This window comes from Callithrix jacchus, chromosome 1, assembly GCF_049354715.1.
Source record: "Callithrix jacchus isolate 240 chromosome 1, calJac240_pri, whole genome shotgun sequence".
Lineage (NCBI taxonomy): Eukaryota > Metazoa > Chordata > Mammalia > Primates > Cebidae > Callithrix > Callithrix jacchus.
Genome location: NC_133502.1, coordinates 200,034,723 through 200,053,317, shown reverse-complemented (window position 1 = coordinate 200,053,317; position 18,595 = coordinate 200,034,723). Strand labels below are relative to the sequence as shown.

The 18,595-nt window shown below is 48.7% G+C and overlaps 1 protein-coding gene across 18 annotated transcripts in view; it reads left to right on the top strand.

Moving 5' to 3' along the window:
* The window catches only part of AP1B1 (adaptor related protein complex 1 subunit beta 1), a 113,123-nt gene that overhangs the window by 41,291 nt on the left and 53,237 nt on the right, over positions 1-18,595 (top strand). For 12 of the 18 annotated variants that reach the window (XR_013522122.1, XR_013522114.1, XR_013522124.1 and 9 more), the window contains exon 1: positions 10,285-10,413. The exons of the other annotated variants lie outside the window; for them this stretch is intronic. The gene's annotated coding sequence lies outside the window, so the exon portion shown is untranslated. Of the gene's footprint in view, positions 1-10,284; positions 10,414-18,595 lie in introns of those variants that run through there. 18 annotated transcript variants of the gene reach the window in all.

The window sequence follows — 18,595 nt, the reverse complement described above, 5'->3', positions numbered from 1 at the left end:
ATATATGTATGTTATATATGTTTTATCATTAAAAAATTCTGGCCAGGGCCGGGCGTGGTGGCTCACACCTGTAATCCAAGCACTTTGGAGGCCAAGGTGGGCAGATCACCTGAGGTCAGGAGTTCAAGACCAGCCTGACCAACATGGTGAAACCTCATCTAAAAAAAAAAAAAAAATTCTGGCCAGGCACCGTGAGTGGCACATGCCTGTAATCCCAGCATTTTGGGAGGCCAAAGTGGGAGGATCACTTGAGCCCGGGAGTTTGAGAACAACCTGGGCAACATAGTGAGATCCCACCTCTACAAAAAAAAATTTTTGTTTAATTAGCTCGATGTGTAGCTAGTGCCTGTAGTCTCAGCCACTTGGGAGAATTGCTTGAGCCCGGGAGGTTGAGGCTGCAAAGAGCCAAAGTCATACTCCTGCACTGCAGCCTAGATGACAGAGGGAGACCCCATCTCAAGAAAAAAATTCCTTTATTGTTGTTTTAGTGAGATTTCAGAAAGGAGTGGAGTTACATGAACATGTTGAATTCACCACTCACCCAGGAGTTTCAGATGTTTTAAAAAGACTGTTTTGCCAAGCATGGTGGCTCATGCCTGTAATCCCAACACTTTGGGAGGCCAAGGTGGGCGGATAACCTGAGGTCAGAAGTTCGAGATCAGCCTGGCCAACATGGTGAAACCCCCATCTCTACTAAAAATACAAAAATTAACCAGGTCCGGTGGCATGCGTCTATAATCCCAGCCACTCAGGAGGCTGAGGCAGGAGAATCATTTAAACTCTGGTGGCAGAGGCTGCAGTGAGCTGAGATTGCGCCACTGCACGCCAGCCATGGGTGACAGAGCAAGACTCCATCTCAAAAAAAAAAAAGAGAGAGAGAGAGACTGTTATTTGCTAGTGTGAAGTCAGCTTTCTGGTTTCATTATTGATTTCCAGTTTTTTAAATTGTAATCAAGGAATAATATATGAACAATTTCTACTATATGGGATTTCTACTCTATTGGCATTGTTTTTTCTTTTTCTTTTTTTTGAGATGGAGTTTTGCCCTTGTGGCACGTGCCTGTAATCTCAGATAAGATTTCACCATGTGGCCAGGCTGGAGTGCAATGGCTGGATCTCGGCTCACCGCAACTTCTGCCTCCTGGGTTCAAGTGATTCTCCTGCCTCAGCCTCCGAAGTAGCTGGGATTACAGGCATGTGCCACCATACCCAGCTAATTCTTGACATTTTCTTTGTGCCCTAGTTAATGGCCTTTAATAATCACAAATGCTACTCTTCATTAAGTGCTGACTAGTTGTTCAAAGAACATTACCTACCTTACCCACCCAGAAAACATCTAGTTTCTCTGGATATTTGTATAAAGTAGGGTGTTCGTGCCATTTTCCAGATGGGGAAGTTGAGGTAAAGAAACTAAGTAATATGCTGATGGACCCACAGTCAGGAAGTGGCTGAGCTGAACTAATTTCTTTTCCTTTTTTTTTTTTTTCTTGAGACAGAGTCTCTCTGTTGCCCAGGCTGGAGTGCAGCTGGTGTGATCTTGGCTCACAGCAACTTCTGCCTCCCAGGTTCTGGTGGTTCTCCTGCCTCAGCCTCCTGAGTAGCGGAGACTACAGGCGCATGGTACCAAGCCTAGCTAATTTTTTGTATTTTAGTGGAGACAGGAGTTTCACCATGTTGCCCAGGCAGATCTCAAACTCTTGAGCTCAGGCAGTTCACCCCCTCAGCCTCCCAAGGTGCTAAGATTACAGGCATGAGCCATGGAGTCCAGCTAGCTGAACTAATATTAACATAGGCTGGTTGTGGTGGCTCACACCTGTAATCCCAGCACTTTGGGAGACCAAGGCAGGAGGATCATTTGAGGCCAGGGGTTCGAGACCAGCCTAAGCAACATGGTGAGACCTCCCCCACGCCTCTATCTTTTTTTAATTTAATTCAAATAGTAGCTCCCTTTAAGGAGGACTTATAGGTGCCAGGCACTGTACATTAGTTCTATAATTTAATCTCTACAGCGACCTTGCAAGGAGGCACAACCAACCTGTGTTGGTATGTCTTGTGCTGCTTTAACAGAATACCTGGGTAATTTATAATAAACAGAAAGGCTGGGCATGTAATCCCAGCACTTTGGGAGGCCGAGGAGGGTGGATCACGAGGTCAAGAGATCGAGACCATCCTGGTCAACATGGTGAAACCCCATCTCTACTAAAAATACAAAAAAAATTAGCTGGGCATGGTGGCATGTGCCTGTAATCCCAGCTACTCAGGAGGCTGAGGCAGGAGAATTGCCTGAACCCAGGAGGCGGAGGTTGCAGTGAGCTGATATTGCGCCACTGCACTCCAGCCTGGGTAACAAGAGTGAAACTCCATCTCAAAAAAATAAAATAAAATAAACAGAAATGTATTTGGCTGATGGTTCTTGAAATCCAGAAGACCAAGGACATGGTGCCAACATCTGCTCAGGGCTTCCTTGCATCATCCCATGGCAGAAAGGGAGAGGGTGAGAGAGAGCGCCAGAGATCTAATGCGCAGCCTCAAGCCCTTCCGTGATTCGCATTAATCCACTCGTGGGAGTGGAGACTTCATGACCCAAACGCCTCCCTCTAGCTCCCACCTCTCAACATTGTTGCAGTGGGGACTGCCAACATGTGCTTTCAACCATAGCAAGCCCCAGTTTTCAGATTGGAAACTGAGGTCCCACAGCTAAAGATCTGAGCCCAGGTGGGGTTGAGAGCCTGGGTTTTTTCTTTTTTTCTCTTTCCTTTTTATTATTATTATTATTTTATTTATTTATTTATTTTTTGAGATAGAGTTTCACTCTTGTTACCCAGGCTGGAGTGCAATGGTGCAATCTCGGCTCACTGCAACCTCCGCCTCCTGGGTTCAGGCAATTCTCCTGCCTCAGCCTCCTGAGTAGCTGGGACTACAGGTATGCGCCACCATGCCCAGCTAATTTTTTGTATTTTTAGTAGAGACGGGGTTTCACCATGTTGACCAGGATGATCTCGATCTCTTGACCTCGTGATACACCCGCCTCGGCCTCCCAAAGTGCTGGGATTACAGGCGTGAGCCACTGCGCCCGGCCCCTTTTTATTATTACTTTTTAAGATGGAGTCTCGCTCTGTTACCCAGGCTGGAGTGCAGTGGCACAATCTCAGCCCACTGCAACCTCTGTCTCACAGGTTCAAGCGATCCTCCTGCCTCAGCCCCCCTAGTAGCTGGGACTACCGGCACATGCCACCATGCCTGGCTAAATTTCGTATTTTTTGTAGAAATGAGATTTCACCACTTAGGCCAGGATGGTCTTGTTCTCTTGACCTGATGATCTAGTTCTCTTGACCTGATGATCTGCCTGCCTGGGCCTCCCAAAGTGCTGGGATTACAGGAGTGAGCTACCACCCCGGCGGGGCCTGGGCTTTTTTTGATGCATCCATGGAGGGTAGTTCAGCACAAGGGTACCTGAAAGAGCAGAGCCCGTCAAGAGGGAACCTGTGGTGTGCAGCTAGGAGGGGCTGAGCAGGAATTTGCTGCTGAGAAGACCAGAGATGGTGTACAGAGGACATCTGCAGCAAGGATAGCTGGGGGCAAAGGCTGGGGTCCCTGGCAGGTTCTAGGCCCTTCTGCCCTGGGGGCTGTGCCAGGCCTGGGCTAGAGGGATAGGAAGCTGCCTGCCCTCAGCAAGCTCTGCCCTCAGCAAGCAGGTGGAGGCTGGTGTTCCTGAGGCTGTGGACAAAGCCACCTCCTGCCTCCTTTTAGAGAGGCTCTGTGGCGCAGGCGCGGTGACTCACGCCTATAATACCAGCACTTTGAGAGGCTGAGGCGGGCGGGTCACGAGGTCAAATGATTTAGAACATTCTGGCCAAAATGGTGAAACCCTGTCTCTACTAAAAATACAAAAATTAGCTGGGCATGGTGGTGTGCCCCTATAATCCCAGCTATTCGGGAACTGAGGCAGGAGAATCGCTTGAACCGGGAAGGCGGAGGTTGCAGTGAGCCGAGATCGTGCCATTGCACTCCAGCCTGGCGACAGAGCTCAGTCTCAAAAAAAAAAAAGAAAGAAAGACTCTGTGACAACTTTTAGAGATTTACAGGATGAAAACAACAAAAACCAGCAAGCAGAGACTGGAGTAGAAGAATAGTAGTCACAGAGGAAGAAGAGTGTGAAAAAGGCTGGGAATGCGTACGGAAAGGCATAGCGGCCGGTCCTGCACAAAGATTGCATTTGAAGGAAACGGTGGCGGTTAGTGGCACATGTGCGCCCTCTAGTGGGCACAGAGGGAAAGAATACGTAATTTGTTCTTGTATTTACGTACCCGTTCATTGCGGGAGGACGGTAAGGACGTTGCTCTGAGATTCTGGGTGTCAGAAAGGGGAAGGGACTTGCTGAGGGTCACAGAATGGCAGTGGCAGGGGTCACAGTGGTCATTTCACGAGACCGCACGAACTCTCAGTCTTCCTGGGATCGGATGAAACCACATGAGGCAGGTAGAGATGAGTGGAGAAGAAAGCACGGGCCTTGCCGTCATCAGTCCAAACCTTGCCTCCCCGCTCTGCCCATTGCTGCTGTGGGAAGTTGGAACGTCCCTCAACTTCTCAGGGCTTCAGTGTCCTCATCTGCAAAATGGGATTATCTTAGCATCTACCTATCGAGAACGGTGAGAGTTAAATGAAGTGACGGATGTCAAGGGCATACAAAGATGCTTGGCCCATGGTGAATGCAGGGTTCTCAGGGAAGAGAAACTGAGACCCAAAGAACTGGACAGGCCAGGCACGGTGGCTCATGCCTGCAATCCCAGCACTTTGAGAGGCTGAGGCAGGTGGATCACCTTAGGTCAGGAGTTTGAGACCAGCTGCCTAGCACAGTGAAACCCCATCTCTATTAAAAATAACGAAAAATTAGCTGGGCATAGTGGCACACGCCTGTAATCTCAGCTTGAACCTGGGAGGCAGAGGTTCCAGTGAGCTGAGATTGTGCCACTGCACTCCAGCTTGGGAAACAAGAGCAAAACTCTGTCTCAAAAAATTATTAAAAAATACAAAAATAAGCCAGGCATGGTGGCGGGCACGTGTAATCCCAGCTACTCCAGAGGATGAGGCAAGAGAATTGCTTGAACCCAGGAGGAGGAGGATGCAGTGAGATCAGATTTCGACACTGCACTCCAGCCTGGGCAAAAAGAGTGAGACTCTGTCTCAAAATAAATAAATAAAAATAAAAATAACTAACCAGGAGGTGGTATTATTGTCAGCAAGTGTGTATTTCTTTTTCTTTTTTTTTAAGATGGGGTTTCACCATGATGGCCAGGCTGGTCTTGAACCCTTGACCTCAGGTTATCCACCCACCTCAGCCTCCCAAAGCGCTAGGATTACAGGCATGAGCCACCACGCCCAGCCTAGCAAGTGTGTATTTCTTGTGAGGAAGCAGGCACACTCACGCTCTCTCTCTTCAGGTGGGCTTGGCTACCATTGGCTGTGCTCCCCGCGTCCTGGGACAAGGAGCTCCTGCTGGGCCTGGAGTCTCGGAGGGCCAGGGCAGCCACATGTGCCCCAGGTGTGGCAATTTCAGTTGCAGCTGGCAGTGTGGCTAGCTGGGTGATGGGGGCAGAGAGGGAAGTTCCCTTAGAGACCTCCCCACTTCTGTCACCCACCTCTGCAAGCCGTAATTATCCAACCTTTCACATTGAGCTGTACTTCCTCTTACTAGTATTATACTTTTAGCTCTCCTGCCAGACCAAGCTGTGGGAGAGAAGGTCCAGGCCCTCATAGAAGTAGGGGAGAAATCACTTCTGCCGATGGGTCTTTTCCTTATCTCTTCTTGGAGACTGTCATGGAATTGTTGGGAGAGTTTAATGAGTTAACATGCAAAAGAGCTTCACACAATGCCTGGCTGATGGTTAACTATTAGCTGATGGTTAACTATTAGCAGTAGTCTCATCCTTCACGGTTCAGGTTGGGTGTCATTTCCTCCAGGAAGCCTTCCCTGACTTTCCCAGGCTGATTGGTGCCTGCATTGCCTGTGCCTCTGTGGTACTTCCTATCACGCTGAGTTATAATTGTCCCTTTATTTGTCTTTCTCCCATACTCAACAGTGAGCCCCCAAGGGGGATTGTGCCATACCCTGTTCACAGTTGTATCCCCAGTGTGCCTGGCTCAGGTGGGAGTGACAATTATATTTTAGGTGAATGAGTAGGACTCATGAGAGGTGGGGCTCTGGGACCAGGCCCTCAGCCCTGTCCTCACATGCTATTTGATTTAAGCTCTCAGAGTTGAAGTTCCCCCCAAGGTGAAATGGAGCTAAAACAACCCCTTCTTCATGGGGCTGAGGTCAGGAGCAAATGAGATTTTCTGCACACTACCTGGCACACTACATGTTCCATAAACATTCACTGTTGTTCTGCAGTTCCTGATTAAATACCCTCTACTTGGCTGGGTGTGGTGGCTCACGCCTGTAATCCTAGCACTTTGGGAGGCCAAGGTGGGCAGATCGCTTGAGACCAGGAGTTTTGAGACCAGCCTGGCTAACATGGCAAAACCCCATCTCTACTAAAAATATAAAAATTAGCCAGGCATAGTGGTGCACAACTGCTGACCCAGCTACTCAGGAGGCAGAGGCAGGAGGAATGCTTGACCCCGGGAGGCAGAGATTACAGTGAACCAAGATTGCACCGCTGCACTCCAGCCTGGGCAACAGAGCGAGACTGTCTCAAAAAAAAAAAAAGGAAAAGAAAAGAAAAAAAAAGCCAGGCGCAGTGGCTCATGCCTATAATCCCAGCAGTTTGGGAGGCTGAGGCAGGCAGATCACCTGGAGTCAGGAGTTTGAGACCAGCCTGGCCAACATGGTGAAACCCCATCTCCAATAAAAATACAAAAATTAGCTGAGCATGGTGGCGGGCACCTGTAATCCCAGCTACATGGGCGACTGAAGCAGGAGAATCACTTGAGTCCGGGAGGCAGAGGTTGTAGTGAGCCGAGATCATGCCACTGCACTCCAGCCAGGGCAACAGAGCAAGATCACGTCTCACCAAAAAAACCCAGAAAACCCTCTACTTGTCCAGGTGTCCCCTAGTCCCTCCAACCCAAAGGAACTTCAGTTCTAGCTCTGGACTTCCACAGCCTCTCAGTATGTCTCCTGTCACAGCATCAGTCACACTTGTGACTTGCTCCTCTGTCACCCCCTTTCCCCAAAATGTAGGCTCAGCAAGGGCAAGGCCTTACTTAGTCTCACCCATGTGACTATCCAGCACCCAGCCCAGGGCCTGGCTCAGACCAGGGGCTTGGGAAGTGCTTTTTGCAGGACTGAGACATCTGGCTCCCTTGCACACGGGGCCTGTGAGGTTTTCCTGCCTCGGCACAGTTCTCCCTGGATTGCACTTGCCTTCTCTCTCAGCCAATGCCACTCTGTTCTCATTTGGCAAGACAGCACACCGCCGGGCGTGGTGGCTCATGCTTGTAATCCAAGCACTTTGGAGGTCAATGTGGGCGAATCACCTGAGGTCCGGAGTTCAAGACCAGCCTGACCAACATGATGAAATCCCGTCTTTAAAATAAAATAAAAAAAGATAGCACAAATGCCATCTTCCCCAGGAAGTTCTTCCTGAGCCTCCCGCTGCTGTGACCTCTGTCTCCTTGGAAATCTTAAAGCTCTGACTCCTTCAACCACAAACTTGCCGCTTGCACATAATCTCTCCAGCTTGATACCTTTAGGTTTGTTGGTTTGTTTTGTTGGCTAATTCTTCTCTACCCATGTTACATTCCCAGTGAAATTTTGTTTTCCACTGAGGTAGGTGGCATTTACCAACATTATCATCAGAGAAAGGCAGTCCCTCCAGAGAGTTGCGTATCACACATGCTGCATGGAACATACATACATATACAGTTACTCTGGGCACACAGAGGAAAGATCATGTGAGGATGTAGCAAGAGGTCGGCCATTTGCAAGCCAAGGAGAGAGGCCTCAGAGGAAAGCAACCGTGCCAACACCTTGACCTTAGACTTGCAGTCTCCAGCACTGTGAGAAAATAAATTCCAGGGCCGGGCGCGGTGGCTCAAGCCTGTAATCCCAGCACTTTGGGAGGCTGAGGCGGGTGGATCACGAGGTCAAGAGATCAAGACCATCCTGGTCAACATGGTGAAACCCCATCTCTACTAAAAATACAAAAAATTAGCTGGGCATGGTGGCGCGTGCCTGTAATCCCAGCTATTCAGGAGGCTGAGGCAGGAGAATTGCCTGAACCTAGGAGGCGGAGGTTGCAGTGAGCCGAGATTACGCCATTGCACTCCAGCCTGAGTAACAAGAGCAAAACTCCGTCTCAAAAAAAAGAAAAGAAAAGAAAAAAAAAAAAGAAATTACATTCCGTGTTGAGACCAAAAACAAAATGCCGTTTGTTTGTTTCCTGACTACTTTTAAAAAGGATTTTAAAATGGAATAAGGTTTGTAATTTAGATAACGGTATTTTACCAATGCCAATTTCCTGGTGTTGATATTATACTACAGATATATAAAATGTCTCTCTCTATTGTGGGAAGCTGGGTGAAGGGTACATGGGACTCTATTTTGGTGCTACTTTTGCAATTTGCTGAAAATCTATATTATTTCAAAATAACAAGTTTTAAAAGCTTTGAGGCTGATTAAACATATAAAATTATATTAAATATAAAACAAGAAATATCTATATTAGGACCATACAGCTTTAGCTGTGCAAGTTTATTTGTTAACCAGTTTTTGACAATATTAAAAAAGATTAGGCCGGGTATGGTGGCTCACACCTATAATCCCAGCACTTTTGGAGGCTGAGGTGGGTGGATCACAAGGTCAGGAGATCAAGACCACACTGGCCAACATGGTGAAACCCCCCCCCCCAACCAAAATACAAAAAATTAGCCGGGCGTGGTGGTGCTCGCCTATAATCCCAGCTACTCGGGAGGCTGAGGCAGGGGAATCACTTGAACCCAGGAGGTGGAGGTTGCAGTGAGCTGAGATCACACCATTGCACTCCAGCCTGGGCAACAGAGCAAGACCCTGTCTCAAAACAAACAAACAACAAAACAAATGATATATCAAGTCTGGAAGAATATTCACCAAAATATTAAAAGTGATTGTCTCAGGTCAGTGAGATTGCAGGTGATTTTTTTTTTCTTCTTTCTTTTTTTGAGACAGGGTCTGGATCTGTTGCCCAGGCTGGAGTGCAGTGGTGCAATTATAGCTCACTGTAACCTCAACCTCCTCTGCTTAAGCAATTCTCCTGCCTCAGCCTCCCAAGTAGCTGGAACTATAGGTATGAACCACTGTGTCTGGCTCAAGGTCACTCACCTTAAGAATGGAAGGGTCAATTGGGCATGGTGGCTCACACCTGTAATGCTAGCATTTTGGGAGGCCGAGGCGGATCACAAGGTCAGGAGTTTGAGACCATCCTGGCCAACATGGTGAAACCCCATCTCTAAAAAATACAAAAATTAGCTGGGCATGGTGGCATGTGCCTGTAGTTCCAGCTACTTGGGAGGCTGAGGTAGGAGAATTATTTGAACCAGGGAGTTGGAGGTTGCAGTGAGCCAAGATCACGCCACTGTACTCCAGCCTGGCGACAGAGCAAGACTCCGTCTCAAAAAAAAAAAAAAAAAGAATGGAAGGGTCCAAACTAGAGCTGTTAAGAGCCTAGTTCGGACAGAGCCAGACCCCCCTTTAAAAAAAAAAAAAAAAAAAAAAGAACAAAAAAATGGCTGGGTGAGGGGGCTCATGCCTGTAATCCCAGCACTTTGGGAGGCCCAGGTGGGAGTATCTCTTGAGTCCAAGAGTTCTAGACCAGCCTGGGCAATATAGTGCTGCGCACCTGTGGTCCCAGCTGCTTGGGAGGCTGAGGTGACAGGATCACCTGAGCCTGGGAGGCGGAGGTTGCAGTGAGCCCAGATTTTAGAGCCACTGCACTCTAGCTTGGGCGACAGAGCAAGACCCTGTCTCAAACCAAAAAAAAAAAGTAAGTGACCTTGAGCAAAACCCTGCCCCTCTTAGAACCTCAGACTTGCTGCCTTTACACGGAAGACGGACTTCAAAGTCCCTACGACCTTGCCCGCCGGCATCACGCTGAATTAGTTAGCGGGCTGGTTTCCCAAGGGCTCTGCGGGAAACTGCAGCATAGCAGCGCCGCGGCTCCCGAGGGGTTAATACCGGTGGGCTCCGCCCCTTTTTCTTGCCCCGCCCACAGGCACCACCCCCGCCGGGGTTGTACCCTTGACCCCGCCTTCAGGCCTTGCGTCCACCGGAAGTGCCCGCGCGCAGGCAGCTCACTTCCGCCCGGCAGGTGACAGCCGCGGGGCTCCGAGCCGCCGGCACCCCGGACGCGCTGGGAGAGTGTGAGGTGGAGGCCGCGGACATTTTGGTGCCAAGTCAAACCGAGCCGTGACGCCGGGAGCCGTTGAGACCTGCGGGTGAGGAAGCGGGGACCCGGGCGAGGCAGGAGAAGTGGGGTGGGGAGTCGGGGGTCCTAGGTGAGAGGTTTGCGGGGTCAGAGGTCATGAAGAGGACGCGGCGCTGCAGGGGGCGCAAGCGGCCTACCCAGCCGGAGACTGAAGGGCTGCGGGATCGTTCATTCATTCGCGCTCACTTGGCCGCCAGCCTGTTTCCCGACTGTCCCAGATCCGCAGCCCCGCCTGGGGCTCCCGCCAGACAGACTCCTAGACTTAGGCCCTGAGGAGCCCGCCCCTGGCCGGAGGGAAAACTCTTCGGGCTCTGGTTTCCTCTTTCAGACTCACCCCCATGGCCATCCTGAGGCCTCTTTGTTGTTCAGGGCGTTATCTCTTTGCCAAGGTTCAAAAAGAAGAAAAAAAAATTAGAAAACCGTTCCATGCCGCCCGCTCCCGGCTAGGCACGGGCTTGGTCTTGTCTGTTGGAGCCTCTAAGACAAGTTGACTGAAGGGGGTCACCTGTGATAATGCTACAAATAATGAGGGACATGCTTGCTAGTGGCTATCGAGCGCCTACTGTGTACCGGGCACTGTGCTAAGCACTTCTACAGTGCCACGTTTAAACTTCACAGCAATCCTCTTTGTGGGGATTAAATATCCCCATTTTATCCATGAGAACACTGAGGTACAGAGAGGTTGAATCACCCGTGTAAGGTCATTCAGGTAGTAGAAGCAAGGTCAGATTTCCTGCCCAGGTTCTCAGGGACCTGCAAGTACAGAGTTAAAGGGCAGCATGGAGTAAGGTTGGGGTGTAGGGGATATTTAAGACTTCTAGCTGCCGTTGTAATTATTTGGATTTGTGTCAGGATGTAGCCGTATTGCTTCTTGTCTGATCTTCAGAAGGGGCATCTGATTCACTTTCTTTAGGTTAAAACAATCCTGCAGGCTGTTAGGAGTGATGCCTTTCAGGGTGAGAGTCTTAAGATTTTCTTGACTTTTGGGAACTGTGAGACACAGAACAGGCTATCCATGAAAGCTGTTTGAAGACATCCAGAACTTCTCTTCAGAGTGGTTGAACAGCATTCCTCTCGATGTAAAGAGAGGGAACCACATGACCTCTAGGGGCTCTTTTGGTCCTAGGTTCTGGAAGAAGGTACCCCGAGGAAGAATCTTTGCCTTTCTGAGATATATGCAAGCCCCATGGCATATGCAAGCCCCTGAGCAGAGCACCTCTTACTTGGGAGGTGGTGAGGTGGTTTGGTGGCTAGAGGACTAGGCCATATGAATCTGAGCCTCATTCCTTTGTAGATATTCACTTGCTTCAATTCTGCCTCAGTTTCTCTGACATCAACATGAGAAAGACCTGCTGCATCCCTGTCTACTCCTAGGGGAAGAAACCTGTGAATGAATCCATGAAGGCTTCCACATGCTTCTGAAGAAAGTTGTATATAAAAATTACTCTGATACATTCTTTAAGCCCTATGATCTGTTTTCCTAGTTCCATTGAAGTCACAGAAACTTAATAGTGTCACCTTATTCCCATCCTTCCAAGGGAGAATTTGAGATGAAGCAACTTGTCGCAGACAGTAGGCATATAAGCAGAGCGCAGAGCATCTGGTTTTCTGTCCTGAGGTGAGCCCACCACTCTCCTCCAACCTCTTAGAAACTGTCATGAGGAGCAGCTTCAGTAATTCCCCCAAAGAGTCAGATCCCTCAGAGTTTGTGTGGAGATCATCTGCTGAGTGTGGATCAAGTGGAGGCTTCACCCTGTGCTGCTTCAAGAGCGCAGAGGTATGATGGAAAGATCACCCGACTCCCAGTCAGTCAGCCCTGGGTTCGACCCCAGCTCAGCAGCTTCCTCGTAGTGTGATCTGGACGGCTTACATAGGCTGGCCTTCCTTTATCTCAGCTCTGAAATAATATGGGCCATCCTCTCCTACTCCCCCACCCCTGGTTTGTGTGAGGGTAGATGGAAAAATTTGTGCAGGGCCTATTATTTTGGGTGCTTTGACTCTACGCCAGCTGATGCCTGCTGGGGGCCTGTGTCTGAGGAAGGCTGTCAACCTTGGCTTCTGGAGTGTTACTTCCTTCTGCAAACAGAGACCTTTATGTACCCGGGATTTCTTCTACCCTTCTTGTTTCACTTCCCAAAAGTGGTTCAGAACAAGTTCAATTTGTTATTCCTTCTGGCTTTGAGCTTGGACCTGCATGTTTTCCTAGTTATCTCCTGACTCTGTATGCCTTAACTGCTCACTTCCCAGAAACTGCCCATTTCTGGCACCAAAGCCTGCTGTGCTGACAGTAAGCAGCATGCTTGGGCTTTGCACTTTGCTGTGTTTCTGAAGGTTGATGGGACATCCATGCCTTGTAGACATTTCTTTTTCTCAACAGGTCTTTTTGCCTAAGAGAGATCACTGATACTATCACAGCCCAGAAGAGATTTTTCTGTTCTTTATCTCTTCACATAGAGAGGAACAAATACTCCTGAGAAAAAAATGTCAGCAGAGCATTTAGGGAATCCTTAAAGAAAACTCATCAGTGGCTCCTAATTGCCCTCAAGCCAAAACTCACATTTCTTAGCATGGCATTCAAAGCCCTTTGGACTCTGACCCCTGCCTAGCTCTCTTTGTTCATCTCTCCTGCTACACACTCACCTTTTGCCAAGCTCCAGTCAACCTCAGCTGCTTGCTACTTCTGCAAGCCCCAACTCTTTTTTTCCTTTTCTGAGACAGGATCTTGGTTTGTTACCCAGACTGTAGTACAGTGGAGCTATCATATCTCACTGCAGGCTCCAACTCCTGGGCTTGAACCATCCTCCTGCCTCAGCCTCCCAAGTAACTACAACTACAGGCGAGTGCCACTGTGCCTGGCAAATTATTTTTATTCTTTGTAGAGTCAGAGTCTTGCTGTATTGCTCAGACTGGTCTCAAACCTCTGGCCTCAAGCAATCCTTCTTCCTGGGCCTCCCAAAGTGCTGGGATTATAGGTGTGAGCCACCACACCCAGCCTCCCAACTCTATATACCTCTCTGTCTTTGCTTTGCACCGTGACCTCTGCCTGAACACCGTTTCCTGCTCCCCTGACTGTACCTTCCTAGCTGGAGTGCTACCTGGTGCTTCCCATCTGATCATCACCCCTAGGCCTGAGCTAGATGCCCCTCTTTGATGTCCTGTGGCAAGGGTCACAGTGGGATGTGATTGTTTACTTGGCTGTCTTCTAAGTAAGAAGCTCTTTTTTTCTTTTCTGGTTTTTTTCTTTTGAGACAGAGTCTCGATCTGTTGCGCAGGCTGGAATGCAATGGTGCAGTCTCGGCTCACTGCAACCTCCGCCTCCTGGGTTCAAGTGATTCTAATCCCTTAGCCTCCCAAGTAGCTGGGATTACAGGCATCTGCCACCATGTCTGGTTAATTTTTATATTTTTAGTAGAGATGGGGTTTCACCATGTTAGCCAGGCTGGTCTCCACCTCAGCCTCCCAAAAGTGCGGGGATTACATACATGAGCCACTGTACCTGGCCAGTAAATAGCTCTTAATCCTCGATGAAGACCTCCTTTAACTATGTCTCCGGTACCTAGTGAGATATCTGGTGCATAGTTGGTGCTCAGCAGATGTCCAGTGAGTGAATGAATGAATATTGCATTGAATTGTTAGGATTATTTGGCTCCTAAGAGATTGAAAGCACTTTCTACATTATCTCTTGTCCATCCTCAAGTCACCTCATAGAGACAGGGAGAAATCTGATCAGTGCTGAGACTACTTTCAAACTACAGTTGCTAGCACCAGCCAGTCACCAGAGTGTTTCAGGGCTTCCAGACACCTGGGAATTTGGTATGGAGCAGAGAGGTGGTAAACCCTCTCTTGGTAGTAACAATAGTGGCTAACATTTATCAGGCATGATGTGGGCTGAGCACTGCTAGGGGCTAGGTATATATTGACTTGTTTTACCCTCACAAACCCCTCAGGCATATAACATTGCAGTTCCCATTTTACACTTGTGCTGCAATTGTGGCTGTTTGCTCTGTGGAGCCTGGGAGAGCCCCTGCCATACCTACTGTGGCTGCCTTCCCTTTCCCACTCCTTGTGCTTAGGTTGTCCGCTGTTATATAGTGGAGCTGAGGAAGGACTTGGCTATGGTTCTATGCCTCATGCTCTCTGGGTCTTTAGCCTTGGGCTTAACTTCTGACTTCTGACAGGAAGGGAGGCCTCTCCTACTTATGGTAGGAGTGTGGGTTGACCCCACAAGACCCAGAGTTCATCAGTTACTGGGATGCCTTAGTCACTGATCCTTTAGGTTACCACCAGTTGCTACAGTCCACCCTGCGGACTCTGAGCTGGAAGATGGTAGATTTGAAAGTCAGGTCTCAGAAGCTTTAAAACTGAACCTTCAGTGTTCATTTTCAGCATTTCAATAGCTGAGTTCCATAGACTTGGGTGGCAGATACTTTTTACCACATCCTTCTCACACTTAGGATCTTAAGCATATTGAGAGTGGAATAAAACAATGTCAGTAGAGCCAGCCTTGGGTCTGCTGCTCTGGTGGTCTTCATTTCCTGATCTCTGAGTGTTGGGTAGCCGGCTGCTGGGACGCTGAGGACGGAGACTTCTGAAGTCCAGCATTGATTCAGTATTTATCGAGGCCTGCTGGTGCCTGGTGCTGGCCTATGCTGATAGGTCAGCAGGCCAGATATGGTCTCTGCCCTCTGGTTGCTTACTTCATTCTAATGGGAGAGAGAGAGACAAAGAAGGAGAGAAAGATGTGATTATTAGAAAAACCAATCAGCCATGAGAGAAACAGAAGACATAGCAGCCAGAGCTTGTTAAAATATAAGTCCAGTGTCAGGGCTACTCTGTTCCAAACCCTCCTGTGGCTCCCGCTCACTCTGTAAAAGCCAGATTGCTCACCCTTGCTCAGAAGGCCCTGCATTCTCCTGTGATTTCCTGGCCTGCTGTTTCCTCATTGCTCACTCAGCCACATTCACTTCCCTGCTGTTCCTCAGACATGCCAGGCACATCCTCACCTTTGCACTGGCCATCTCTCTTGCCTGGCAGGCTCTTCCCCAGACAATGTCACCTGTCACCTTCTCAAGGAGGCCTTCTATGGCCACCCTAGTTACATTTTAATCTCCCTTCCTCCCCTCTCCCCTCCCTATCCTTCCCTCCTCTTTTTTTGCCTCCATAGTGTTTATCACTATCTAAGATGTTATGTATTCTACTTATTTATCTTGCTTATGGTCTCTTTCCCCCATTAGGACGTAAGCTCCATGTAGGGAAGGATTTTTGTCTGTTTCTTTCACTGCTGCATTCCCAACATGTAGAAGTGTTTCTGGTACATGAAAGATGATCAGGAAATCTTATTCTTATGAATAAGAATACTGGAGGATGTGCACTGAGAAATACCTTTTTAAAATTGTAGGCCAGGCGTGGTGGCTCAAGCCTGTAATCCCAGCACTTTGGGAGGCCGAGGCGGATGGATCACGAGGTCAAGAGATCGAGACCATCCTGGTCAACACGGTGAAACCCCGTCTCTACTAAAAATACAAAAAAATTAGTTGGGCATGGTGGCATGTGCCTGTAATCCCAGCTACTCGGGAGGCTGAGGCAGGAGAATTGCCTGAACCCAGGAGGCGGAGGTTGCAGTGAGCCGAGATCGTGCCATTGCACTCCAGCCTGAGTAACAAGCGAAACTCCATCTCAAAAAAAAAAAAAAAAAGATTGTACATGCATAGCCAAGTGCAATGGCTCATGCCTGTAATCCCAGCTACTTGGACGGCTGAGGTGGGAGGATCACTTGAGGCCAGGAGTTCAAGACCAGCCTGGGTAATTTAGCAAGACTCTGCAAAGAACTTTAAAAGATTAGCTCGGCATGGCACACTCGTATAGTCCCAGCTACTCAGGAGGCTGAAGCAGAAGGATTGCTTGAGCCCAGGAGTTCGATGCTGCAGTGAGCTATGATCACACCACTGCACTCTAGCCTGGGTGGCAGAGCAAGACTCTATTTTTGTCTCTAACAACAACAACAAAAAGGCATCTTTTTCTTCCTTTTTTTAAGCATCAGAGGTATCACACTAGAAGGGAAGGTATCTTTGAAGTGAGGTCACCTAAGCTGAGATTTGAAGGATAAATTGAAGCAGATAGGAGAGGATAATCCAAGCAGAAGGATCAGCAAGTGTAGCGATAGTGAAGAGCTTGGCTGTTAGAGGAACACCGGAGGCATGTGGGCCTGGAGGCAAGGACCTGGTGCTTGTGTCATATCCTGTGTCAGAGCCCCCTGACCTTCTGCAGCTCTGTCACTCTGTGCTGGTACCATGGGAGCAGGTGACAGTGACTTGGCCTCACTGAACATTTCTCGCACTGGAGATGTTGCCACCTGATCTTCTGCCCTTGCCTTTTCTTCTCTCTCTCATCATTTATTCACTTACCTTCCATTTATTGGCTGTAAACAGGCTAGGGATCTGGCATGTTCAATTTCATGTAGTCAGAATAGCTTGACAGTAGGAGCAGATGTATCTCTGATCCTGGCTAACCCAGTGAATGGAACATTGAGAAGCTGCTCTAGCAGAGGTTGGTTTATAAAACATGAAATTTCCCCAAGAAGAGAGTTGAGCACTGATCATTCAGATATTTATTGAACACCTGCTGTTTGCCAGGTAGCAGCCTAGGAATTAGGAATACAATAGTGAATAAAGTGGACAAAATCCTTTCCCCCGTTTACATTATGGAATTTGTGGGGGGAGAAAAAATAGACAACGTAAGTATATTTTACAGTGTGTAGGTGATAAGAACTTGTAAGGGAAAAAGAGGAAAGAGGGTTAGGAAGTGGTTGGGATTATTGGGGGAGGGGTGTACAATTTTAAATGAAGCGGTCTACAATTTTAAATGAAGCGGTCAAATAAGGCCTCAATGAGAAGATGACATTTGAGCCAAGACCTGAAGAGTGAGGGTCTGAGCCGTGAGGCTGTCTGGAGAAAGAGCCTTTCTGACAAAGCAAATAGCATGTGCAAAGGCCCTGGGGTGGTTGCCTGTTGTGTTCAAGGAGTAAAGAGGCCTGTGCCGCTGGAACTGAGGGAATGGTGGGGAGAAGAGTTCAAAGGGTAATGGCCAGTCAGGTGCATGTGTGAGGGAGAAGGGCAGGCATCTCTTACAGGGCCTGTGGGTTATGAGGCCATGCTAGGGACTTTGGCTCTTAGAGTAAGACAGGGAACTGTTGGAGGACGTTAAGCAGAGGGGTGCTGCTGTCATACTTAGATTAGCAAAGGCTCGTCCTGGCTGTTGCTGAGATGGGGTGGCAGCAGAGCAGTGTGGGAGCAGCTTTGTTAGCACTCTCAATGGGAGGTGATGGTGGCTTGGAGCTGGGAGGGTGGTGATGGAGCTGGTGAGAAGCTGCTCACGGATTCTAGATTCATTTTGAAGGTCGGAATCCACAATAGGATTTGCCAATAGATTTCAGAGTATGTTGTTAAGGGTGACTCAGGTTTTTAGCCTGAGGACCTGTTAAAGATGGTGCTGGCAGGAACTAGATGATGTAGACTGCAGGGTGAGCCAGTTGGGGAAAGGAAGGAAGCAGGAGGTCAGTTCTTATCACGTTAAGTTTGAGCTGCCTGCCAGCCGTATCCACAGTGATGTGCGATGTCAGACGTTTGGACATGTGTGCTGGGAGTTCTGGGCAGAGGTTGGGCTGTGTGGATGAAATGCAAAGCCCTGACACTGGATGACACCACCAAAGAGGCAAAATAGCATAGATGGAGAGGAGAAGAGGTACCAGCCTGAGCCCTGGGGCACACAGTGTTGAAGGAGAGGGAGAGGAACAAGCAAAGGAGACAGAAGGCACAGACAGTGGTGTAAGAGGGCAGGCAGAGAGCATGGCATCCTGGCATTTGAGGGAAGACAGCATTTCGGGGAGGAGGGACTGGTTAGCCATGTCAAATGCTCATCAGCATGAGACTTGTGATTTGACATGACCATTGTGTCTTCTGCTGGCAGGACCCAACACATCTGGCATCCAGGACCATTTCTGAATCTCGTTCTTGCTTCCCTAACCTCATCTGCTCCTTTCCCTTCCAAGTCCTTTCCTTCAGCCAGGCAGGGAGGCTCACAGACTTCTTTTGGCCTTAGGTAAAACGCTCATCTCTCAGTGTCTAATTCCTCGTTTGTTTGTTTGTTTGTTTGTTTTAATGAATTACAATGAGAATTAAATGAGAAGGGTTGTA